Raw genomic sequence first — 10,705 nt, forward strand, 5'->3', positions numbered from 1 at the left:
GTTGCCAGACGTGCGGACGTCTTAGTCCGTGTACAGATCACTTGCGATTTGCCTGACAGTCTCTCGCGTTGCCTTTTAGGGAAGGAAAATGGAATAGCCCTGAGCCACAACACAACGACCACAGAAACGTCCGTGAGAAGAGCTGAAACTCGGCACGAGAAAAATATGTTCCGCTATTTGTTTTCGGCCGCTCGGGCTATCGGACGTGCGACGCCTGCACTGCTGTCACTGTCGTCTCTAGTAAAATCTCCGCGGCGTGTTTCTGCGTAATTTACTTGTTCTATAAGATGAAGGGAGTATGTTAGTTTCAGAATGTTTAAAATGCATTGTCAGATGTGGGGTTCGAACCCACGCTCCCTTAGGGGAACCAGAGCTTAAATCTGGCGCCTTAGACCGCTCGGCCAATCTGACGAGCGAGACAAGCGCTCCAGTGACTTCCATCTCTAGCAAGATCTCAGGAACCTCACTCCGAAATCTCTTTCCTTTTTCGGTAGAATGGAATTATGTCAGTTTAATAATATGTAAGACGCAATGTCAGATGTGGCGTACTAAACGCACCCTCGCTTTCGGGAACCAATGTGGCGAGTTGGACCGCTTTCTTCCGTCGCTTCCAGTTTGAACTGTAACTAGCAAAACTGTATTTAGTAATAGGAACATTGTCACATTGATGCAAAGAAAACTAGATATTAACGAACGGCGAATAAGACCGTTTCCTAGCAACAGCCACGCTTTGGTTTACGCACTCGTGGGAAGCCAATGAAATACTTCATGTGAGGCTCTAACTGTGGGCCTTCACTTTACAATACTTAGGCTCTGCCCCGGTGGTACCGACGCATACATACTGAAACGTCTTTGGATCGTCAGTGAGTACTTCATATTAGAAATTTCGTGTTCGCCCTGATGTGCATTAAAGGGCCAATTTATCAGAGAAAGTCAGTTCTGCGCCTAGTTACAGTATGTCGCCCTAGCAGCACCAGGAAATCGGGTTCAGTGGTGCTCGCGTCGCACTCGGCGTTGAGCGCCTGCAGCGCTATCGCCTTCGGCCTCTGGCGCCAGGAGGGAAGGCGACACATCACGGCGCAAGCAGCGCGTAGCAGAAGGCGGTGGTGGTGTGTCGGTCAGCATGGTTGCTTCCCAAGTAGCTGCTCCGGGTTCGAAGCGCGGACATCGCACGGAAGTTGTCTCCTTTACTCAGGAGAGTGTTTTCAACGGTACGAATGGTTTCCCTTCTCCCCTCGTAGGCTAGTGCGGATTACGATTCACAGCATCGTGTGTCCCCATGTGTCGACTTGTCTCGACTTTGCTCGGCTGACGCGAAAGCTGACGCTTGCAAATGGGCGTATATGTAGAGGACATGCGCTAGAAACGACTGGGAGAGGCCACATCGACAAACACACAACGGACCCGTTCATTTGACTGTGGCCGCATGTTCGCGCCTTTGCGTACCGAGAGCAAGAGGGGGTCAGCGTGCTGGACCGTACCATTACCGCACAGCAGCACCAAAAACTAAGGAAAAAGGCAAAACTGAAGAAACCAAGACACGCGGACTTCCTAGTTCGTCATCCAGCCGAGCACTAGCCACGGCCAACGCTGCCTAATTTCGGTAATCGGACATGAACCCGTGTCGTTGGCACGGCATACAAGTTGGCGAGAATGTTGCCAGACGTGCGGACGTCTTAGTCCGTGTACAGATCACTTGCGATTTGCCTGACAGTCTCTCGCGTTGCCTTTTAGGGAAGGAAAATGGAATAGCCCTGAGCCACAACACAACGACCACAGAAACGTCCGTGAGAAGAGCTGAAACTCGGCACGAGAAAAATATGTTCCGCTATTTGTTTTCGGCCGCTCGGGCTATCGGACGTGCGACGCCTGCACTGCTGTCACTGTCGTCTCTAGTAAAATCTCCGCGGCGTGTTTCTGCGTAATTTACTTGTTCTATAAGATGAAGGGAGTATGTTAGTTTCAGAATGTTTAAAATGCATTGTCAGATGTGGGGTTCGAACCCACGCTCCCTTAGGGGAACCAGAGCTTAAATCTGGCGCCTTAGACCGCTCGGCCAATCTGACGAGCGAGACAAGCGCTCCAGTGACTTCCATCTCTAGCAAGATCTCAGGAACCTCACTCCGAAATCTCTTTCCTTTTTCGGTAGAATGGAATTATGTCAGTTTAATAATATGTAAGACGCAATGTCAGATGTGGCGTACTAAACGCACCCTCGCTTTCGGGAACCAATGTGGCGAGTTGGACCGCTTTCTTCCGTCGCTTCCAGTTTGAACTGTAACTAGCAAAACTGTATTTAGTAATAGGAACATTGTCACATTGATGCAAAGAAAACTAGATATTAACGAACGGCGAATAAGACCGTTTCCTAGCAACAGCCACGCTTTGGTTTACGCACTCGTGGGAAGCCAATGAAATACTTCATGTGAGGCTCTAACTGTGGGCCTTCACTTTACAATACTTAGGCTCTGCCCCGGTGGTACCGACGCATACATACTGAAACGTCTTTGGATCGTCAGTGAGTACTTCATATTAGAAATTTCGTGTTCGCCCTGATGTGCATTAAAGGGCCAATTTATCAGAGAAAGTCAGTTCTGCGCCTAGTTACAGTATGTCGCCCTAGCAGCACCAGGAAATCGGGTTCAGTGGTGCTCGCGTCGCACTCGGCGTTGAGCGCCTGCAGCGCTATCGCCTTCGGCCTCTGGCGCCAGGAGGGAAGGCGACACATCACGGCGCAAGCAGCGCGTAGCAGAAGGCGGTGGTGGTGTGTCGGTCAGCATGGTTGCTTCCCAAGTAGCTGCTCCGGGTTCGAAGCGCGGACATCGCACGGAAGTTGTCTCCTTTACTCAGGAGAGTGTTTTCAACGGTACGAATGGTTTCCCTTCTCCCCTCGTAGGCTAGTGCGGATTACGATTCACAGCATCGTGTGTCCCCATGTGTCGACTTGTCTCGACTTTGCTCGGCTGACGCGAAAGCTGACGCTTGCAAATGGGCGTATATGTAGAGGACATGCGCTAGAAACGACTGGGAGAGGCCACATCGACAAACACACAACGGACCCGTTCATTTGACTGTGGCCGCATGTTCGCGCCTTTGCGTACCGAGAGCAAGAGGGGGTCAGCGTGCTGGACCGTACCATTACCGCACAGCAGCACCAAAAACTAAGGAAAAAGGCAAAACTGAAGAAACCAAGACACGCGGACTTCCTAGTTCGTCATCCAGCCGAGCACTAGCCACGGCCAACGCTGCCTAATTTCGGTAATCGGACATGAACCCGTGTCGTTGGCACGGCATACAAGTTGGCGAGAATGTTGCCAGACGTGCGGACGTCTTAGTCCGTGTACAGATCACTTGCGATTTGCCTGACAGTCTCTCGCGTTGCCTTTTAGGGAAGGAAAATGGAATAGCCCTGAGCCACAACACAACGACCACAGAAACGTCCGTGAGAAGAGCTGAAACTCGGCACGAGAAAAATATGTTCCGCTATTTGTTTTCGGCCGCTCGGGCTATCGGACGTGCGACGCCTGCACTGCTGTCACTGTCGTCTCTAGTAAAATCTCCGCGGCGTGTTTCTGCGTAATTTACTTGTTCTATAAGATGAAGGGAGTATGTTAGTTTCAGAATGTTTAAAATGCATTGTCAGATGTGGGGTTCGAACCCACGCTCCCTTAGGGGAACCAGAGCTTAAATCTGGCGCCTTAGACCGCTCGGCCAATCTGACGAGCGAGACAAGCGCTCCAGTGACTTCCATCTCTAGCAAGATCTCAGGAACCTCACTCCGAAATCTCTTTCCTTTTTCGGTAGAATGGAATTATGTCAGTTTAATAATATGTAAGACGCAATGTCAGATGTGGCGTACTAAACGCACCCTCGCTTTCGGGAACCAATGTGGCGAGTTGGACCGCTTTCTTCCGTCGCTTCCAGTTTGAACTGTAACTAGCAAAACTGTATTTAGTAATAGGAACATTGTCACATTGATGCAAAGAAAACTAGATATTAACGAACGGCGAATAAGACCGTTTCCTAGCAACAGCCACGCTTTGGTTTACGCACTCGTGGGAAGCCAATGAAATACTTCATGTGAGGCTCTAACTGTGGGCCTTCACTTTACAATACTTAGGCTCTGCCCCGGTGGTACCGACGCATACATACTGAAACGTCTTTGGATCGTCAGTGAGTACTTCATATTAGAAATTTCGTGTTCGCCCTGATGTGCATTAAAGGGCCAATTTATCAGAGAAAGTCAGTTCTGCGCCTAGTTACAGTATGTCGCCCTAGCAGCACCAGGAAATCGGGTTCAGTGGTGCTCGCGTCGCACTCGGCGTTGAGCGCCTGCAGCGCTATCGCCTTCGGCCTCTGGCGCCAGGAGGGAAGGCGACACATCACGGCGCAAGCAGCGCGTAGCAGAAGGCGGTGGTGGTGTGTCGGTCAGCATGGTTGCTTCCCAAGTAGCTGCTCCGGGTTCGAAGCGCGGACATCGCACGGAAGTTGTCTCCTTTACTCAGGAGAGTGTTTTCAACGGTACGAATGGTTTCCCTTCTCCCCTCGTAGGCTAGTGCGGATTACGATTCACAGCATCGTGTGTCCCCATGTGTCGACTTGTCTCGACTTTGCTCGGCTGACGCGAAAGCTGACGCTTGCAAATGGGCGTATATGTAGAGGACATGCGCTAGAAACGACTGGGAGAGGCCACATCGACAAACACACAACGGACCCGTTCATTTGACTGTGGCCGCATGTTCGCGCCTTTGCGTACCGAGAGCAAGAGGGGGTCAGCGTGCTGGACCGTACCATTACCGCACAGCAGCACCAAAAACTAAGGAAAAAGGCAAAACTGAAGAAACCAAGACACGCGGACTTCCTAGTTCGTCATCCAGCCGAGCACTAGCCACGGCCAACGCTGCCTAATTTCGGTAATCGGACATGAACCCGTGTCGTTGGCACGGCATACAAGTTGGCGAGAATGTTGCCAGACGTGCGGACGTCTTAGTCCGTGTACAGATCACTTGCGATTTGCCTGACAGTCTCTCGCGTTGCCTTTTAGGGAAGGAAAATGGAATAGCCCTGAGCCACAACACAACGACCACAGAAACGTCCGTGAGAAGAGCTGAAACTCGGCACGAGAAAAATATGTTCCGCTATTTGTTTTCGGCCGCTCGGGCTATCGGACGTGCGACGCCTGCACTGCTGTCACTGTCGTCTCTAGTAAAATCTCCGCGGCGTGTTTCTGCGTAATTTACTTGTTCTATAAGATGAAGGGAGTATGTTAGTTTCAGAATGTTTAAAATGCATTGTCAGATGTGGGGTTCGAACCCACGCTCCCTTAGGGGAACCAGAGCTTAAATCTGGCGCCTTAGACCGCTCGGCCAATCTGACGAGCGAGACAAGCGCTCCAGTGACTTCCATCTCTAGCAAGATCTCAGGAACCTCACTCCGAAATCTCTTTCCTTTTTCGGTAGAATGGAATTATGTCAGTTTAATAATATGTAAGACGCAATGTCAGATGTGGCGTACTAAACGCACCCTCGCTTTCGGGAACCAATGTGGCGAGTTGGACCGCTTTCTTCCGTCGCTTCCAGTTTGAACTGTAACTAGCAAAACTGTATTTAGTAATAGGAACATTGTCACATTGATGCAAAGAAAACTAGATATTAACGAACGGCGAATAAGACCGTTTCCTAGCAACAGCCACGCTTTGGTTTACGCACTCGTGGGAAGCCAATGAAATACTTCATGTGAGGCTCTAACTGTGGGCCTTCACTTTACAATACTTAGGCTCTGCCCCGGTGGTACCGACGCATACATACTGAAACGTCTTTGGATCGTCAGTGAGTACTTCATATTAGAAATTTCGTGTTCGCCCTGATGTGCATTAAAGGGCCAATTTATCAGAGAAAGTCAGTTCTGCGCCTAGTTACAGTATGTCGCCCTAGCAGCACCAGGAAATCGGGTTCAGTGGTGCTCGCGTCGCACTCGGCGTTGAGCGCCTGCAGCGCTATCGCCTTCGGCCTCTGGCGCCAGGAGGGAAGGCGACACATCACGGCGCAAGCAGCGCGTAGCAGAAGGCGGTGGTGGTGTGTCGGTCAGCATGGTTGCTTCCCAAGTAGCTGCTCCGGGTTCGAAGCGCGGACATCGCACGGAAGTTGTCTCCTTTACTCAGGAGAGTGTTTTCAACGGTACGAATGGTTTCCCTTCTCCCCTCGTAGGCTAGTGCGGATTACGATTCACAGCATCGTGTGTCCCCATGTGTCGACTTGTCTCGACTTTGCTCGGCTGACGCGAAAGCTGACGCTTGCAAATGGGCGTATATGTAGAGGACATGCGCTAGAAACGACTGGGAGAGGCCACATCGACAAACACACAACGGACCCGTTCATTTGACTGTGGCCGCATGTTCGCGCCTTTGCGTACCGAGAGCAAGAGGGGGTCAGCGTGCTGGACCGTACCATTACCGCACAGCAGCACCAAAAACTAAGGAAAAAGGCAAAACTGAAGAAACCAAGACACGCGGACTTCCTAGTTCGTCATCCAGCCGAGCACTAGCCACGGCCAACGCTGCCTAATTTCGGTAATCGGACATGAACCCGTGTCGTTGGCACGGCATACAAGTTGGCGAGAATGTTGCCAGACGTGCGGACGTCTTAGTCCGTGTACAGATCACTTGCGATTTGCCTGACAGTCTCTCGCGTTGCCTTTTAGGGAAGGAAAATGGAATAGCCCTGAGCCACAACACAACGACCACAGAAACGTCCGTGAGAAGAGCTGAAACTCGGCACGAGAAAAATATGTTCCGCTATTTGTTTTCGGCCGCTCGGGCTATCGGACGTGCGACGCCTGCACTGCTGTCACTGTCGTCTCTAGTAAAATCTCCGCGGCGTGTTTCTGCGTAATTTACTTGTTCTATAAGATGAAGGGAGTATGTTAGTTTCAGAATGTTTAAAATGCATTGTCAGATGTGGGGTTCGAACCCACGCTCCCTTAGGGGAACCAGAGCTTAAATCTGGCGCCTTAGACCGCTCGGCCAATCTGACGAGCGAGACAAGCGCTCCAGTGACTTCCATCTCTAGCAAGATCTCAGGAACCTCACTCCGAAATCTCTTTCCTTTTTCGGTAGAATGGAATTATGTCAGTTTAATAATATGTAAGACGCAATGTCAGATGTGGCGTACTAAACGCACCCTCGCTTTCGGGAACCAATGTGGCGAGTTGGACCGCTTTCTTCCGTCGCTTCCAGTTTGAACTGTAACTAGCAAAACTGTATTTAGTAATAGGAACATTGTCACATTGATGCAAAGAAAACTAGATATTAACGAACGGCGAATAAGACCGTTTCCTAGCAACAGCCACGCTTTGGTTTACGCACTCGTGGGAAGCCAATGAAATACTTCATGTGAGGCTCTAACTGTGGGCCTTCACTTTACAATACTTAGGCTCTGCCCCGGTGGTACCGACGCATACATACTGAAACGTCTTTGGATCGTCAGTGAGTACTTCATATTAGAAATTTCGTGTTCGCCCTGATGTGCATTAAAGGGCCAATTTATCAGAGAAAGTCAGTTCTGCGCCTAGTTACAGTATGTCGCCCTAGCAGCACCAGGAAATCGGGTTCAGTGGTGCTCGCGTCGCACTCGGCGTTGAGCGCCTGCAGCGCTATCGCCTTCGGCCTCTGGCGCCAGGAGGGAAGGCGACACATCACGGCGCAAGCAGCGCGTAGCAGAAGGCGGTGGTGGTGTGTCGGTCAGCATGGTTGCTTCCCAAGTAGCTGCTCCGGGTTCGAAGCGCGGACATCGCACGGAAGTTGTCTCCTTTACTCAGGAGAGTGTTTTCAACGGTACGAATGGTTTCCCTTCTCCCCTCGTAGGCTAGTGCGGATTACGATTCACAGCATCGTGTGTCCCCATGTGTCGACTTGTCTCGACTTTGCTCGGCTGACGCGAAAGCTGACGCTTGCAAATGGGCGTATATGTAGAGGACATGCGCTAGAAACGACTGGGAGAGGCCACATCGACAAACACACAACGGACCCGTTCATTTGACTGTGGCCGCATGTTCGCGCCTTTGCGTACCGAGAGCAAGAGGGGGTCAGCGTGCTGGACCGTACCATTACCGCACAGCAGCACCAAAAACTAAGGAAAAAGGCAAAACTGAAGAAACCAAGACACGCGGACTTCCTAGTTCGTCATCCAGCCGAGCACTAGCCACGGCCAACGCTGCCTAATTTCGGTAATCGGACATGAACCCGTGTCGTTGGCACGGCATACAAGTTGGCGAGAATGTTGCCAGACGTGCGGACGTCTTAGTCCGTGTACAGATCACTTGCGATTTGCCTGACAGTCTCTCGCGTTGCCTTTTAGGGAAGGAAAATGGAATAGCCCTGAGCCACAACACAACGACCACAGAAACGTCCGTGAGAAGAGCTGAAACTCGGCACGAGAAAAATATGTTCCGCTATTTGTTTTCGGCCGCTCGGGCTATCGGACGTGCGACGCCTGCACTGCTGTCACTGTCGTCTCTAGTAAAATCTCCGCGGCGTGTTTCTGCGTAATTTACTTGTTCTATAAGATGAAGGGAGTATGTTAGTTTCAGAATGTTTAAAATGCATTGTCAGATGTGGGGTTCGAACCCACGCTCCCTTAGGGGAACCAGAGCTTAAATCTGGCGCCTTAGACCGCTCGGCCAATCTGACGAGCGAGACAAGCGCTCCAGTGACTTCCATCTCTAGCAAGATCTCAGGAACCTCACTCCGAAATCTCTTTCCTTTTTCGGTAGAATGGAATTATGTCAGTTTAATAATATGTAAGACGCAATGTCAGATGTGGCGTACTAAACGCACCCTCGCTTTCGGGAACCAATGTGGCGAGTTGGACCGCTTTCTTCCGTCGCTTCCAGTTTGAACTGTAACTAGCAAAACTGTATTTAGTAATAGGAACATTGTCACATTGATGCAAAGAAAACTAGATATTAACGAACGGCGAATAAGACCGTTTCCTAGCAACAGCCACGCTTTGGTTTACGCACTCGTGGGAAGCCAATGAAATACTTCATGTGAGGCTCTAACTGTGGGCCTTCACTTTACAATACTTAGGCTCTGCCCCGGTGGTACCGACGCATACATACTGAAACGTCTTTGGATCGTCAGTGAGTACTTCATATTAGAAATTTCGTGTTCGCCCTGATGTGCATTAAAGGGCCAATTTATCAGAGAAAGTCAGTTCTGCGCCTAGTTACAGTATGTCGCCCTAGCAGCACCAGGAAATCGGGTTCAGTGGTGCTCGCGTCGCACTCGGCGTTGAGCGCCTGCAGCGCTATCGCCTTCGGCCTCTGGCGCCAGGAGGGAAGGCGACACATCACGGCGCAAGCAGCGCGTAGCAGAAGGCGGTGGTGGTGTGTCGGTCAGCATGGTTGCTTCCCAAGTAGCTGCTCCGGGTTCGAAGCGCGGACATCGCACGGAAGTTGTCTCCTTTACTCAGGAGAGTGTTTTCAACGGTACGAATGGTTTCCCTTCTCCCCTCGTAGGCTAGTGCGGATTACGATTCACAGCATCGTGTGTCCCCATGTGTCGACTTGTCTCGACTTTGCTCGGCTGACGCGAAAGCTGACGCTTGCAAATGGGCGTATATGTAGAGGACATGCGCTAGAAACGACTGGGAGAGGCCACATCGACAAACACACAACGGACCCGTTCATTTGACTGTGGCCGCATGTTCGCGCCTTTGCGTACCGAGAGCAAGAGGGGGTCAGCGTGCTGGACCGTACCATTACCGCACAGCAGCACCAAAAACTAAGGAAAAAGGCAAAACTGAAGAAACCAAGACACGCGGACTTCCTAGTTCGTCATCCAGCCGAGCACTAGCCACGGCCAACGCTGCCTAATTTCGGTAATCGGACATGAACCCGTGTCGTTGGCACGGCATACAAGTTGGCGAGAATGTTGCCAGACGTGCGGACGTCTTAGTCCGTGTACAGATCACTTGCGATTTGCCTGACAGTCTCTCGCGTTGCCTTTTAGGGAAGGAAAATGGAATAGCCCTGAGCCACAACACAACGACCACAGAAACGTCCGTGAGAAGAGCTGAAACTCGGCACGAGAAAAATATGTTCCGCTATTTGTTTTCGGCCGCTCGGGCTATCGGACGTGCGACGCCTGCACTGCTGTCACTGTCGTCTCTAGTAAAATCTCCGCGGCGTGTTTCTGCGTAATTTACTTGTTCTATAAGATGAAGGGAGTATGTTAGTTTCAGAATGTTTAAAATGCATCGTCAGATGTGGGGTTCGAACCCACGCTCCCTTAGGGGAACCAGAGCTTAAATCTGGCGCCTTAGACCGCTCGGCCAATCTGACGAGCGAGACAAGCGCTCCAGTGACTTCCATCTCTAGCAAGATCTCAGGAACCTCACTCCGAAATCTCTTTCCTTTTTCGGTAGAATGGAATTATGTCAGTTTAATAATATGTAAGACGCAATGTCAGATGTGGCGTACTAAACGCACCCTCGCTTTCGGGAACCAATGTGGCGAGTTGGACCGCTTTCTTCCGTCGCTTCCAGTTTGAACTGTAACTAGCAAAACTGTATTTAGTAATAGGAACATTGTCACATTGATGCAAAGAAAACTAGATATTAACGAACGGCGAATAAGACCGTTTCCTAGCAACAGCCACGCTTTGGTTTACGCACTCGTGGGAAGCCAATGAAATACTTCATGTGAG

General features: G+C 50.7%; 7 non-coding genes across 7 annotated transcripts; all 7 read right to left on the reverse strand.

The window, feature by feature from the left end:
- Positions 1-327: 327 nt before the first annotated feature.
- Positions 328-411, reverse strand: Trnal-uaa. Its single transcript has one exon. It is a non-coding gene; the product is annotated as a tRNA-Leu (tRNA).
- Positions 412-1,982: 1,571 nt separating this feature from the next.
- Positions 1,983-2,066, reverse strand: Trnal-uaa. The gene has a single exon. It is a non-coding gene; the product is annotated as a tRNA-Leu (tRNA).
- Positions 2,067-3,637: 1,571 nt separating this feature from the next.
- Positions 3,638-3,721, reverse strand: Trnal-uaa. Its single transcript has one exon. It is a non-coding gene; the product is annotated as a tRNA-Leu (tRNA).
- A 1,571-nt stretch (positions 3,722-5,292) lies between these two features.
- On the reverse strand, positions 5,293-5,376 carry Trnal-uaa. The gene has a single exon. It is a non-coding gene; the product is annotated as a tRNA-Leu (tRNA).
- Positions 5,377-6,947: 1,571 nt separating this feature from the next.
- Trnal-uaa lies at positions 6,948-7,031 on the reverse strand. The gene has a single exon. It is a non-coding gene; the product is annotated as a tRNA-Leu (tRNA).
- Positions 7,032-8,602: 1,571 nt separating this feature from the next.
- Trnal-uaa lies at positions 8,603-8,686 on the reverse strand. The gene has a single exon. It is a non-coding gene; the product is annotated as a tRNA-Leu (tRNA).
- Positions 8,687-10,257: 1,571 nt separating this feature from the next.
- Trnal-uaa lies at positions 10,258-10,341 on the reverse strand. The gene has a single exon. It is a non-coding gene; the product is annotated as a tRNA-Leu (tRNA).
- Positions 10,342-10,705: the final 364 nt, after the last annotated feature.

This window comes from Schistocerca americana, unplaced genomic scaffold (genome assembly GCF_021461395.2).
Source record: "Schistocerca americana isolate TAMUIC-IGC-003095 unplaced genomic scaffold, iqSchAmer2.1 HiC_scaffold_843, whole genome shotgun sequence".
In the NCBI taxonomy this organism is placed as follows: domain Eukaryota; kingdom Metazoa; phylum Arthropoda; class Insecta; order Orthoptera; family Acrididae; genus Schistocerca; species Schistocerca americana.